The sequence below is a fragment of the Amblyomma americanum genome, chromosome 1 (genome assembly GCF_052857255.1).
Source record: "Amblyomma americanum isolate KBUSLIRL-KWMA chromosome 1, ASM5285725v1, whole genome shotgun sequence".
NCBI classification, from domain to species: Eukaryota; Metazoa; Arthropoda; class Arachnida; order Ixodida; family Ixodidae; genus Amblyomma; species Amblyomma americanum.
Window position 1 is genome coordinate 19,087,771 of NC_135497.1, and position 15,100 is coordinate 19,102,870.

At 47.9% G+C, this 15,100-nt stretch overlaps 1 protein-coding gene and 1 long non-coding RNA gene across 2 annotated transcripts in view; one reads left to right on the forward strand and one right to left on the reverse strand.

Moving 5' to 3' along the window:
- LOC144131065 (alpha-1A adrenergic receptor-like) overlaps positions 1 to 15,100 on the forward strand; it is a 414,411-nt gene that overhangs the window by 356,168 nt on the left and 43,143 nt on the right. The window lies entirely within an intron of this gene.
- LOC144110681 (uncharacterized) lies at positions 9,290 to 13,623 on the reverse strand. The gene is made up of 4 exons (XR_013309898.1): positions 13,304 to 13,623; positions 11,997 to 12,688; positions 11,641 to 11,843; positions 9,290 to 11,566 (listed from the first exon to the last, which is right to left on the reverse strand). It is a non-coding gene; the product is annotated as an uncharacterized LOC144110681 (long non-coding RNA).

Here is a 15,100-nt window from a genome sequence, read left to right on the forward strand (position 1 = left end):
AGCAATTGCAAATATATGTGCATTTTACCCATTAACACTATCACGTCATACCCTTAAGGCGGAGCTTAAAGGTCCTCCCTCTTTTTTTGTTCTTAAATGTGTCACGAGCCAGATGGACTCCTAAGTTCAGAGCTCTGATGGCTCGAGAGGAGTCGTTCGATGGCCTAACATTGATCCTTTAGACGATTGCTCTTCACGGCTGCCTCCCACTGCCTCCTAAACTTTTATCTCTCTCTTGATATCGAGGTTTTCGCCGCACAAAGCTTCCTAGCTTTCCAGCCCCACTTACTGTTGCATTTCAGAGCACTGGCAGTGAGGCCAGTACAGGCTTTCGTAAGTTCCCATTAGTTTACTTTCATTTTTCTGTGCGCACCAGTGGCTGGCTCAGTGGCGTGGTGTACGTTAGCAGAATGCTCATCCTTGTCCTTCACAGAGATGGAAGATGAGAAAGTGAAAGCAGTTTTAGCATAATGTGTGTAGTCCCGATTAATCTCGCCTAAAAAATCATTGATGCTGCTTTCTAGAAAATCAGCAGCAATAAGGAAATTCGATTCGAGCAACAAACGAGTTTGCACTACGTAATGACCCTTGAGCGCCGCGGTGGCTTAGTGGTTAGGCTGCTCGGCTACTGATCCGGAGTATCCGGGTTCGAACCCGACCGCTGCGACGGCGTTTCAATAAAGGCGAAAAGCAAAGGCGCTCTTGTGCTGTTGATGTCAGTGCACATGAAAGATCGCCAGGTAGTCGAAATTATTCCGGAGCCCTCCACTACGGCACCTCTTTCTTCCTATCTTGTTTCACTCCCTTCTTTATCCCTTCCCTTACAGCGCGGTTCAGGTGTACACCGGTATGTGAGACAGACACTGCGCCATTTCCTTTCCCCAAAAACCAATTTTTATTTTTCGAACCCGACCGCGGCGGCTGCGTTTTTATGGAGGAAAAACGCTAAGGTGCCCGTGTGCTGTGCGATGGCAGTGCACGTTAAAGATCCCCAGGTGGCCGAAATTATTCCGGAGCCCTCTACTACGGCACCTCTTCTTCCTTTCTTCTTTCAATCCCTCCTTTATCCCTTCCCTTACGGCGTGGTTCGGGTGTCCTACGATAAATGAGACAGATACTGCGCCATTTCCTTTCATTTTTCAAATAAAAAAACTGGCTTCTTGACTTAGAACAGCTAGCGAGTTAGAACGAGTTCGCCCTAGGCTTTTCTATCCGGGCGGACACGAGCGAGGTGGAGATAGGGATCGCATGGTGGCATACAGAGAAATTACACAGCACTATCGTTTGCAACGAGCTAGACTTCATCGAGCGGATGGATCCTTGACCAGGTACCAAGCCATCAACTGGCGCCGCTTACAAACTTACACCTTTCCAATCCCGACCCTTTGTAGTCTTATGTACCCAGGGCAATTTTCAGACAAATGCGCAAACTGTGAACTTACGGCCACCTAGGAGCACATACTATGGAAATGTCCTCATATCCCACCGGGAGGGACGAGGTAATAAGACGAAAAACCAATGGAAGGCCTTACTACTGAGCTCCGACCCGGCGACTCAGCTACAACTCGTCCGACTGGCCGAAGCCACCTCCGAGAGTCAGGACCTTTCGGCCGTCCTCTAGGCGGGTAGCCCTCAGGCTGCCCTCTCTCTGTTGGACATTAAAAGTTTTCCAATCCTATCCGGAGTCCTCCACTACGGCACCTCTTTCCTCCGTCTCTCTTTTTTCCCTTCCCCTTACGGCGGTGTTCTCGTCCACTTCCTTTCCCCCAAAAGTTAATGTAGATTAGCTCAGCTAATCCAGGATATACAAAGCGAAAGATGTCGGCGTTCACTGTTTTCATTGGCGTTGGCGTTGACAAATGTTCTAGACAGCGATGGCTGTGAGGAAAGTAAAGGCGCATAACTGGCTTCTGGATATGTGGACGCCTCATTCGTGTTTTGGTACGTGTGGCGGTGGTAAGAGAGCGAGATGTGGCCAGAATGCATTACCGCTGCATGCCACTTCCTAGGGTGGTAGGGAGGGCGCGCTACCTATCCAGTGTGCGGAACGCAATCGAAGCAGGTTTTTGCACTTGAACCCCAAGCCACGTATATGGAAGCGAGATTGAGGTCTTCACTGAGCCACGGACTGTATGAACGCCGTCGGCTCACTTGTTTTGTTTGGTTTTTGAGGAAAGGAAATGGAACAGTAACCGTCTCACATATCTCGGTGGACACCCGAACCGCGCTGTAAAGGAACGGATAAAAGAGGGAAGGAATAATTGGTTAATAAAGAGAACCGGGAACAGCTGTGGCTCGGTGCTACTAGTGGCGCATGCGCAGTAGTCACTAGGGAGCGAGAGAGAGAGAGAAAGAGTCGGCGCCGGCCACCTGCGCCGTGCGTGATGTCACTCGTGCTCCGACATACGCTGGCTCGCGCGAAGCGCGGTGTTGACTAGCGTAGTGAAGCTTTTCGTTTCAAAATCAATTTGTTGCGTAATTAATGAATCAACCCGCCGCGGTGGCTCAGTGGTTAGGGCGCTCAGCTACTGATCCGGAGTTCCCGGGTTTGAACCCGACAGTGGAGGCTGCGTTTTTATGGAGGCAAAACGCTCAGTCGCCCGTGTGCTGTGCGATGTCAGTGCACGTTAAAGATCCCCAGATGGTTGAAATTATTCCGGAGCTCTCCACTACGGCACCTCTTTCTTCATTTCTTCTTCTTTCACTCCCTCCTATATCCCTTCCCTTACGGCGCGCTTCAGGTGTCGAACGATATATGAGCCAGATACTGCGCCATTTCCTTTCCCCAAAAACCAATTATTATTATTATTATTGCGTAATGAATGGCAGAGGGATGGCAAAGGTCACACGGATCATTTCACTCTTCCTGTCTCAGTTATCTGCGTGAGACATTTCGTGCCTGGAGCAGCGCATTATATGAGCTCTAACCAACAATCACAAGCTGTCCCCTTTGTCATGTTTGCGTTCTTACGCGAAGCGTATTCAGCTCGTTCCTTCTAAAAACCGTCGGCGTAGTCGGCATCGTGTGTCGGAAATAATCGGCAGTGCATATAAAAAAATCGCATCATGGTAATTATCCTTCTAGTGATTTATAATTGATCGGTGTGTGATAGGTCATGTCAAGTTAAAGAAATAATTGTGATTAATTGAATAATTAAACAAATGAAAAATCAAGAACTAGAAAAACGGTGTCAAACGGTTTCAAAATGCTGGGAATGAAAAATACCAACGCTTGATGATGGTAATTAAAAAATTGAAGTGTGTGATTGATAAATGATTTAATTGAAACAATTTAAAAATTAAAAATATGCCGCCACCGTCTTGAAGACGTTGAAGTAATGAACGTTAGCTGTTTGGTAGCATAATTTATCGCCGATGCGATGTATAACAACGTGAATAGGCTACTTTCCCATGCCTCATGGCGAGCGGACATCTGCCGCCTTGAAGTCGGCAAGCATTTCGCGGCACCCGGGAGAGGCCAGTTGTGCGCATGCGCCGCTACCATGGCAACAGGAGAGAAGAAGCAGGCGGCAGCGACTGCTGCCCGCTCCACTGTCGGAGCCGCGCGTGACGTCACGCGGATGAGCAGTTGTGCCCATGCGCCGATACCATGCTAACCAGAGACCCCACAGGTGCGCAGCGCGCTTCATCGCCGCCTCGCCACACGCCGCTCTATGACCCGAACCACGTGTCGCATGCAGAACATTGCGTATAAAAGGCGGCGATCTAATGGGCGGATATATCACAACGTTTGACGTGGATGCACTTGCCCGATACACCCCAGCTTTCTCTGTTTAACCGGGTTCAGCAGTGGTTAAACCACAGCTATTTTTTTCACCCTTCTGGAAGTAGGCATTCTCTATTTTTACAAAGAATATCGTGTAGTGATTTAAGCGTAGTTTCTTGGTTGATGCGCAAAAGTCTTACTTGGGAAATTTGAGAGTAGAGTAGCTAGAAATCGTAACTGGTTCTTCGCACCTGTGTGCGCTCAATACAAGAGCATGTGATTGGGAAAAAATATCACACGACTTGGTTCATAGCAATCTAGCATAGGCGCGTTCAACTCCAGGGTCGGTTATGAGAGGACATGCAGTGGAACGTTGTGGTACTAATTATCAAACGAGGATTCTTTGATGAGAACTGATATGCTAGCAAGATCACGTATTTGCCTCAATCGTCATCATATAAATGCAATATGTTAAACGAGGGCCTCACTCTCGTTAACGATACGCAACAGCACACGCGCATAGGAAACAGCGAGCAGCTAAACCCCACCCTCGATCTCACGAACACCAGAAACAACGCACAATATCAGTGGACCAACACGCAGATCTCCCTAGGCAGCGACCAGTACATCATTTTAACAACCTTCGCAATGAAGTCAATCACCTCCTCTGTACAGCGACAACTAACAATCACAGACTGGGATAAATTTAGGAATCTCCGGAAGGAATCCCCCTACTGAGATAGAACACCTTTCAAAATGGGTGAATACGTTCACGAAGGACGTCGGAAGTGCCACATCCCAAGTCCCGCGCAATCGTGAAACAGAAATCGTGGACAGCAGACTTTTCCAAAAGTGGGAAGCAAACTACAGTATGCAAAAAATATGGCTCAAAAACAAACACAACAGACCTCTTAAACTAAGGATAACGGCCTTAGTAAAAAAGATCGAAGCACATACAACACACCTAACCCGTTAACAGTGTGGCCAGATTTTCAACCGCATGGCAGGAAATCTGGGACTGAAAGACGCGTGGAAACTTCTACGTTGCTTCTTGGAACCAGAGAGCACTAGACTTCCCACAACGTAACCTCACCCGCATCGTCCACAAATTAGATGTGGACGACAGCAACCTGATCCAAAATTTAAAAGACAGGTTATCTCACAACCACAGCTAGGACCACACTCCCCCAACACTCAGGCCCTCCGAACTCCGATCTCGACGAAGGCATATCGACGTGGGAAGTGAGAGCAGCCATGCACAAACTGCGCATCACGTCGGCGCCGGGCGAAAATTCGATTCAAGCCGTAACCAAACTGTTCAACGAACACTGGAGTGGGGGCACCCTTCCACCGGAATGGACCCACGCTAAGGTCACCTTTATTCCAAAACCAGGAAAGCCACTTTAATTGGCGAACCTCCGTCCCATCTCGCTCACCTCATGCCTAGGAAAACTCTTCGAACACGTTGTTCTCAGGCCGTATCCAAACCTACATGCACGAACAAGACGTCTTCTCCAATGCGATGCTGGGATTTAGAGGGAACCTGTCCACGCAGGACGTGGTGCTTCAAATATAAAGTTGAATGCCGCAAGGGAACGAACACAAGAAGACACAGAGACAGAAAGAGCGCCTCAATCTTTTTAGGCGCTCTTTCTGTCCCTGTGTATTCCTGTGTTCGTTCTCTTGCGCCATTCAACTTTAGGATGAACCAACTAGCCCAACAGCAAGTACTGCTTCAAATCTCGTAAGAAATTCTACACCCCAGACACGGCAAGCGCACGAGAGCACTACTAGCCCTAGACCTCACGAAAGCGTTTGACAACGTCCATCACGAAGCCATACTAAACGCCCTATTCGACTGAAGCCTGTTTCACATGGTGCGACGGGAACGAAAAATTACGGTCCGGTAGCACTGTCGTTGCAACGGTAATCGCAGCCCCCGTTTCACATGCCAACGATTTCTGTCGGTGCCGTCGGCACCCTAGCGTCGGTGCGGCCTTTCAGTGGACGAAAATTCTTCGGCTGCAGTAAATGTCAAACATCGTGGCAGGCGTTGATTTCGTAATAATGGGCAATAATATTGAGCTGTGATGTAATATTAAGCTCAAGAAGACATTTTCGAGATTTTCCTGTCATGTCGCTGAACTCCTATTGGCTGACTACTGTGGCCGTCGCTGCGACCGCACCGACGCTGCGACAATGCGACCAACTTGTTGAAAGTCTGTCGCAGTGGCCCTGCGACGAGAACGACGCGCATTTCTGTCGCACAGCGGCAGAAATCGCACTGCGCTGCGGCAACAATCGCATCATGTGAAACGGCCTTAAGGCGTAGGAAGTAGCAAGCACGCTTATATAACCGCCTTTCTGAATAGCAGGACGGCGGAGATGAGAGGGTCCGCGGAATCCTCCAACTTCCCCTAGGAAGCAGGGGCGCACCCCAAGGCTCAGTTTTACCTCCACTACTCTTCAACATTACCATCATACCAATGGCCCGAAAATTAGAGCGCATCCCACATCTATCCCATTCCTTCTACGCAGATGACATCACCCTGTGGACGACCACGGGAAATTCCGGAGCCCTCCACTATGGCACCTCTTCCTTTCTTCTTTCACTCCCTCCGTCATCCCTTCCCTCTCTTTAATTGGTTTTTGGGGAAAGGAAATGGCGCAGTATCTGTCTCGTACATCTTTGGACACCTGAACCGCGCCGTAAGGGAAGGGATAAAGGAGAGAATGAAATAAGAAAGGAAGAGAGAAGTTCCGTAGTGGAGGGCTCCGGGATAATTTCGACCACCTGGGGATCTTTAACGTGCACTGACATCGCATAGCACACGGGCGCCTTAGCGTTTTTCATCCATAAAAACGCAGCAGCCGCGGTGGGGTTCGAACCTTCCCTTACGGCGCGGTTCAGGTGTCCAACGGTACAAGAGACAGATACTGCGTTATTTCGTTTCCCCCAAAACCAATTATTATTATTAAATGTCGGGAGCCTCCAAGCGGGACCGGGCGCGGTAGCCGAGTACGCGGCCTGTATAGGCCTCGAATGCTCGCCGACCAAATCCGAATGCCTGCTGCTCCACCCGTCCGCAGACCGTCACAAAAAAGGCAACCCCTCTATAAAAGTGAAGGTCGACGGCCTCCCAGTACCGGGGCTACCGAGACTCCGCATTTTGGGTAAGTTTATCCAAAAAAACAGCCTCAATACAGAGACCATCTCCAAACTCGCGGTCATGATATATCAAACAGACTATACGGAGGCAACTCCAGTCCAGAACGTTTCCTTCAGCGGGCTATCTGGCACTAATACACCCGGGTCAATACAAGTCCGAATGCTCTATTTCTGGGGCTCCGAGAGCAAACTTCGAACAGCCAAATCATTTAAATTTGGGGTGACAAGATATTCACAGATTCTGGTTAGGGGCGATAAGTACCCCCCCCCCCCCCCCCCCGCGCCAATAATGCAGTCAATATTTGCAGAATATACCAATATCTGAGAGGAAGAGGAGAATCTCAGTATCAAACTCTCGGTATTAAGCCATGTTTCGGTTTAGTTTTAGAGGGTTTAACGACCCGAAGCGGCTCAGGCTATGAAGGACGCTATAGGGGGGGGGGGGGGGCGGAAAATTTTGACCACCAGGTGTTCTTTAACGTTCACTGGCATAGCACAGAACACGGGCCTCTATCGGATTTCGCCTCCATCGAAATGCGACCGCAGCTGCAGGCATGAAACCAATGCATTTCGGGCCAGCACCCGAGCGCCATAACCACTGAGCCACCGCAGCGGCTTAAAAACCGCGTTTCAATTAGCGTAGAAGTAAAAGGAAAAGAGGTCCTCGTTATGACGTACGTGACGGAAGCCAACAGCCACCGACACTATGGTGCATAGAGGACAATTTTTAAGGCGAAAGCCTTTATAGGCTATTTACTCGCCAGGGGGGATGTTCGCAGAAAAGTGTCACACTATAGCTGTCAATCAAACGTCGTTGTGTGCACCGAGATTTCGAGATCTGGGTGCTACTGCATCATTTCCTCAAAATCCTTTCCTTTCCTCAAAACACATGCTTTCGCATTCCTCCACGTAAGCAGGCAAGTGTCTTCAGAGCTAAATAGTAATTAGTAATCAGTTAATTAGTACTTAGTTGGTACTTGGTATTTAGTGAATTAGTAGTATAGTAATTAGTTATTACGAATACTGGTAAGTGGCGTAGTATGTAGTAACTGGGAATTCGGTGTACGATACTGCACTATGCATGCGCAAGGCGCCAGCAGACAGTCCACCTGCGCTTCAGCCTACTGCGCATGCGTGTGACGTCATTGTGTGACGCCAACATCGTTCGAGAGGAGTGCTCCCCAGGCAATCTTGCCAGACGCCTCCTGAACGCAGATCAGGAAGGATGCCGCCTAAACGCTGTCCTGTGTCTCCTGCACCCAAGCGTGCACGCGCTGATGGACGTCAGCGGAAGGGTCGTGAATCGAACAATGGGCCCCTTGCAGAAATACGCCACCTGTGGGAGACCACCGGAGCCATAGCGCACCGGTGCCATGTTGGGGGAAGACCGCAAAGACGCCCGATTAGGTCGCCGCACGGATTTACCGCGGTACGCCGTGCTAGCCTGCCTAAAACACTGGCAGTACTGATTCTGGCGTCATCTGAAGCACTTCACGATGATCAACTCCTGCTGCGTTCCACAATGCCACCAACACGGATATCGCGACGCGAATGGCGGAAAGGTATTACTTAAGTACGTACTGTAAGTAGTACGTCCGCAGTGGATGCAAGTTTTATGGTACGCGCTACGTCGCGGACCATGAATGCAACTTTTTTTTTTCCTAATCGACTGTATTTTGTTCCTGTAGTTGTATGCATTTCGAAAAGGACGCACAGTTTATCGCATGCAGACGAAATGCACCGTCTACTGCGCCTGCTCCGCGAAGGCGCCGCAGCACACGACAACCTGAATACACAGGAACGTTATCTATTAGAAACAAACGATGTGGTGTCTACCGACAGCCTTCCAGCTTTATAGATCGTTGCGATTTTGTGTAAAATGCCTGACGAAATGCGTCGTTGGCTTTTGCTTGTGCAGCCGAGTGAACGACGGTGTTGGTGGAGGCGGTCGAATCTAAGCTGCGTGCGCACACCTACTCGTGCACTTTGCATTCTTTGGCTGCACGAGTATGCGCTATGGTAGGATGTGAGCTTTCGTATTGCCTATGATTTAGTGCCCCGGAGCTGCATGCGAGAAGCAAGAGATTCCCTGTTGACTATACATTTAGACCACAGCTTAGAATAGTTTCTCACTAGCATCACACAACACGCTGGTTTGCGTCGTTCTCGCTTATAAATTCGGTCGCCAGACGAAGTATAATACAGGCCACCTCGCCATCAGCAGCAGTGTGCTTTGACTAAAACACCGCTACGACACATGGGCTCGCGCGAGCGATTTCATTTGGTTCGCTTGTAGTAACGCAGCGAACCTTTCTAAAACCAAAGCACTGGAGAATATAGCTCAGGAAACTATTTTTGTATGGAAGCATTCACTGGCTAAAAAAAACACGGAGTGAGTTTATGTAAAGTTTTATTTGTGACGTTGATCAACTCAATCAGTAGAGTAACCATTTTTACATGAAAGCTAACAGACTAGAAAGTATGAAAAAACAGTCACATCATGCTCTCAATGCCAATTACATCTTTTGCAGGTGTCTTATCACAAGCTTCCTAGAGGCAGTCTACTGCTCAAGAAGTGGATTATTGCTATAAAGAGGGACTCGGGTCCTAATTTTGTAATTGACAAATCAACTAAAGTATGCAGCAAACATTTCAAGCTAGATGATTTCGGCAGCAATGTAGCAAGTGGAAGACGTTTCCTCAAAGAAAATGCTTTTCCGTCACAGTTCCCATTTTCGAAACTAGTGACCAAACGTCGACCACCAAAGCAGAGACTACCACACTGCATCAACAGGACTCCAACGACAAACACAAGCACAGCAGAGTCTGGAGAAACATCTCACCAAGGCAGCACTCAAGATGGCGAACCTCCTGCAAGCCCCAACATTGGAGTTTGCGACTACCAGCCGGCAGACTTGGCAGACCAACCAGACTCTCCTACTGAGAAGCAATTTGAGCTTCAAGATTTTTCTGTGTGTACTGACATGAAGGCAGAGCTTCAGGCCAAATATGAGGAACTTAAAGGCCTCTATACTTATGTAACAAATCTGAGAACTTTTGTACAGAAGTTAAAATATGACCTCGAAGTAGAAAAACAGAAGAATGCCGAGGTTGCAGCATATAATGGAAATCTCCAGCAACAGCTTGCAGTGACCACTCAGCAGCTGCAAGAAGCACAAGCTGTAAATGAAAAACAGCAATAGAGGGTGTTCTTACTCGACAGATTCAAGAATGACGATAGCAGCATGCAGTTTTACACAGGACTGCTCAACTACCAGGATTTCCAGAAGCTCCTGCTGCTGTTAAAACCCGGCGAAAATGAATGTAATGTGCATAGCAAGAAACATTGTCTGCCCAATGATGATGCCAGAGGTCGACCTCGCAAGCTTTCACAAGAGGAAGAGCTATTTCTTACACTGGTTAAGCTCAGAACAGGATTCTTTCACCCGCACCTTGGCCACATTTTTGCTATCGCACCTAGTACGGCGTCGAGGATATTCGCTACTTGGGTGAGCTTTATGTACCTTCAGCTAGGGAAACAACCTTTGTGGGCACCCAGAAGTGTGATCAACCGCAATATGCCTGCTGTGTTCCGCGAGCTCTACCCCTCCACAAGAGTGATTATTGATGCCAGAGAGATTAGGTGCGAGGAAGCTAGCTCTCTTGTAATGCAGTCAGGTATATATTCAAATTATAAATAAGCCAACACTTTCAAGGCACTTGTTGGTTTATCACCAGATGGTCTTCTGAGTTTCGGTTCAGAACTTTTCATGGGGTCACTCTCCGACAGAGAAATTGTGATTCTAAGTGGATTTCTAAACCAGACATTTTCTTCTGGAGACACTGTCATGGCTGACAAGGGTTTCAAAATCAGGAACCTGCTTGAAGAAAAAAAAGTTGGCCCCAACTTTCCACCATTTATCAGACAGGACCAGTTCGAAAAAGAAGACGTGCAGGAAACGCAAGATATCGCATCTTGTCGAATCCATGTAGAGCGACGAATACAACGCATCAAGTGCTATCACATCTTTGACCGTCCCATACCGCTGTTCCTTGGCCCGCTTATTAACCAGATATGGTCAGTCTATGCAGTGCTCAGCAACATGCAAAGCCTTTTAATTATAGAATCCGAATAGAAACATTTTTCAACTCTTGTGATCTGCTGAATCAAGCCTTACGTTTCATTCAGTCCTTGAGCTGCTGCACCATAAAAGGCAACAGTGTGTTGAAATAGAAGCTGTGCAATGCGGCTTCCATGTTGCTCCATTCTTCACAGGAACGCAACCTCTGGACTATGAGGAAGTGCGGCTCGAACACTACAAAGTCTGCCCACTGCGCCTGGGTAACACCCATCTGGCCGAGCACCTGCATATAGTTTTCATGGTGCTTCTTGAGTGTTGGCAGGCAGTTCTCGTAAACTCGACGAAAAAGTCTTGAGACAGAAGGTCTTCTTTTGTAGCATCCTTCAGGGAATAGGGGCACTTCACTTCCACGGTACACCACGGGAAGGCCTCACAGGGGTCAAAGGCAATTGCATCTGGTGATGCGCCTAGCCATGGTTTTGTGGGGTTCACGAAGTTCCACAGTTAATGATTTCAACAGGATAGCCTGCAGCAATCATGGTGTCCTTAAATCGCAGGATTGCATCACTATTATTCGCAATTCCGTATCTGAAAAAGGGGGGTCACGTTAGGAATGTGTTCTTTTTCCGAGATGTATCTGTGTCAGTAGCAAATACACATACCTGATAGCTCTCACACGGGAAAGGTCCTCCATAGCTATTAGGTTTGCTAGCCTTTTCTCCGTCCATTGTTTGCGGCTCATGACTACGCCAAAGTGGGACGCCGTCAATCGATGGCTGTGGGCGTGAAACCAAGCTGTGCTGTTGCTTTGTTTTCTGGAGGCCCTCTCCAGTTGCTGGGCTTCAGCAGGTGTAACAACTATCCCCTAAAAGGTGCATAAAAACTGACTTAGCATGTGTTGCACACAAACTGCGTGCCACAAACAACGTTATAGGCCACATGTCTTAAACAGTTCGCGGCTTGTAACAGACATAAAGTCTTTACTGAAATGAACTAAACATACGAGTGATGCAAATACCTTAAGCACTGCCGCAGTAGCTCCATCCACTGGGTAAGGAACCTGCCAAGATGTCAGGCCACTGAAGCACACAAAGGGTTCAGCTGTCTCCCGCAGCTATGGCTGGCTGCTTAGGCTGTCTGACATAAGCACAGAAAACCCATGCGGCACAAGCGACTGTTGATAGCTCAGCAGACAACCTTTTATCCGCTTGCCGTATTTGATTTCGACCACTTCACTGCAGTCGGCAGCTTGAAGCACACTAGCAAAATGTTTCATTCCACTCGATGTGTTCAAGGCATCAGCAAATGCTTTTATGCAATCTTCTTGCTGCTCCAGTGGCTCACTTGCAGCATGACCGCTGTATACCTTTGAGCTGCGGGGAACAGCTTGCCCGCCTTCTGCAACTTTTCGCCAGTAAATTTTTTGGACACTGGTTCCTCGTAATGGATTTGTTCTTGGCACTCGCCACCGCTGAGGCAAGTCAGTGGATGACATATGAGCTGCTGCCTCTGAGAATCCTTTTTCCTGAAGCAGCGCAACAATCCTTAGCACTGCTTGTAAGTGGTTACACACATAATTTCCAGCAGCACCATCACATTGTCCGCCAAGCACGTCACCTTGCAGAGACAAGGTCACTGAAACTGCATGTGGTGGCTTCGTCTTTCCTCTGGCTTCTGTGGCAGCTAGCCTTCACAAATACCATGTTGTCGCTGAAATAAAGACAAAAGTACTGGCATCAGCATTTGTGGCATGACTACTGCAGTCTCGTCCCCAAGGGTCTTTAAGGGGAGAGAACACCATAGCAGGATGAAAACGAAGAACCGACACTGCACTTCGTAACACTGTCACTTCGCCCTCGTCTTGTCGGGTTGCTTTATCCCGTGTACTGCAATGTATGCAAACCTGAAATAGTACCGCCGTCTTACTTTATAATGAACTACTATCTGGGTGTTGCAACGCTCTGCGGTAGTAGGTCTTGTCTACGCAGTGAAAGGAATACTGCAAAGCCACTGTGCGCGACGCGAACACATGCACAAAACAGGATAGCACGAATACGAGCGCGCACGAGACGTTAACACCAGATTCTAACGTGCGTTTTTTTTATTGCACGTGTCTTTAATTGGATCTTTCGAAGCAGCGCGTACAAATAAAAATAAGCAAATCAGTTTAATGGGGCAGACCTACACGTCAACTCGGCAGCGTAAAACACAGCGAGCACATCACATCGGGCGCCGACAGGCGCAGCATTTCTCCGTCGCTCCGCTTGCGCTTAATCAGTTCGGTTTAACAAGATTTAAACGCCCAAACGAAGTCTCGTTACTTACGTTGCGCATGAGTAATTCGCTCACACAGATGACATGACGACGTAGCTTTCGGTGACGAGCTTGTACGCTTTCCGCTGACATTTCGTGGTCGCTGTCAACCGCGACACGTATGCATCGATGTGTGCCCTCCGAAGCGGCGGCAACTCGGTCAAGTCGCTCTCCCATAAACGCACCGGATACACGATATCACTCATTTCCGTTCAAACAATGCCCCTATACCAACGGTGGCTCAGCACTATAGCAGCAAAATCGCAGTTTAGCAAGTGGTGCGTGCCCACACCGACGGAACAAAGGCAATCAGGCTGCGGCGGAGAGGCGGGTAGGCGGCTTCCCCTAAGATGGCGAATGTCTTCCCAGCGTGCTTTTCGAACCGAAACCGGAACCGAAATTCACCGGCAGGTGACGTATTTTTGTAAGGGGTCTATTGTGTCGTTTAATCAACATCTTCATCACACATCAGCGACACAAGCAGCAGCACCGCGCTAAAGGCTTTCGCCTCTCCGCACTTCAGGTCAAGAAAGCGTCTCCCTGAATTTTTTTTCCAATTTGTGGTGTTAATTATTTAGAGAATAATAGTGTACACTATTAATTTCGGGGGTTTTGGTGTCTGTTGGCTTCTGTTTTAGTTGGTAGGAAGACACTGCATGAAGATGTGTTTATTAAACCACGGGACGAGGAGACATATTTTCTTTCAAATATTTGGCATTAAAAACAAAAAGAAATCACCCTGCAGTTTCACGAAACTAAAAAATGTATAGGACACGTATTGTGGCTTTGAACGGAAGTTGCGGACTTCGATCAATTTACTTACTGCGCTGATCCCTCAAAGCGCGTACTGATTCGAGGCGAAGCGCAAGCGGTGGCTGAGCCCTTAAGAGTGAGAAGCGCTGAAGGCGGGAGACAAGGAATGCACATTCATCTTTCGCAAGTTTTGTGCTAGCTCCTCACGTCCGGTATAATATAGGTCCGAATTTTCTGATGTTGTATGTCGCATTGATAGCGCCAAATAATATTGACGACGAATTTCTTAGGAAACAAACTAAAGGTGCACGTGCACAGATAACCGCAGATAACCGCAGAAGTTATTCCAAACATCGCTAACTGCAGCTGGTACACTTGTCGGAAGTGGTAGCCCGACAATGATTTAAATAAATTTTAAAAGCATTTTTTTCCCGCCATGTCTATTCAGTTCACGGCATATGCATAATATCCCATCGAATGACGGAAGTGTTCCTCTCATAAATTATAGAGAACAGGCTCGGGCTGTTACCAAGCAATACTTGAGTTTTCTACATGTTTTTTCATCTTTTGTTAAACTGTGTGGCTTGTGTTACTATATAATTATGGCAGTGCCTCATTTTCTTCTGGTGCACATAGCATAACGATGCAGTAGCTTATCTGTATGGTGTCCTGAAGATTGCAGAAAAACATTTTTTTCCGTGGCCAGATTTTTTCGACATGATGTCAGCAATGCGTTCTGTAGAGGCTGAAGAGTGCATTTTCGCTTTTGCAGGAAAGTCCAATTTGGACTTGTGGCAGCGAATAATAGAGGCAGATGCTATCCGTTCAAGTGATCAGAGAATATTAAGCGGGGAAATTTGCAATAAAGTGCACAGGCTACTGCCTAAAATATTCCGCATACTGTAAATAAACATTGCCTACAATAAACCTCTGCAGGTCTCTTTTCCTTGACAGCGTGTAGCAGGATTTGCTTACTAGTTGCCGCGCCAGAAAAATTTACGCGTCGAGTTCACCTACTGGTACTGAGTATTCACTTATAAACGCTTGTCATGTACA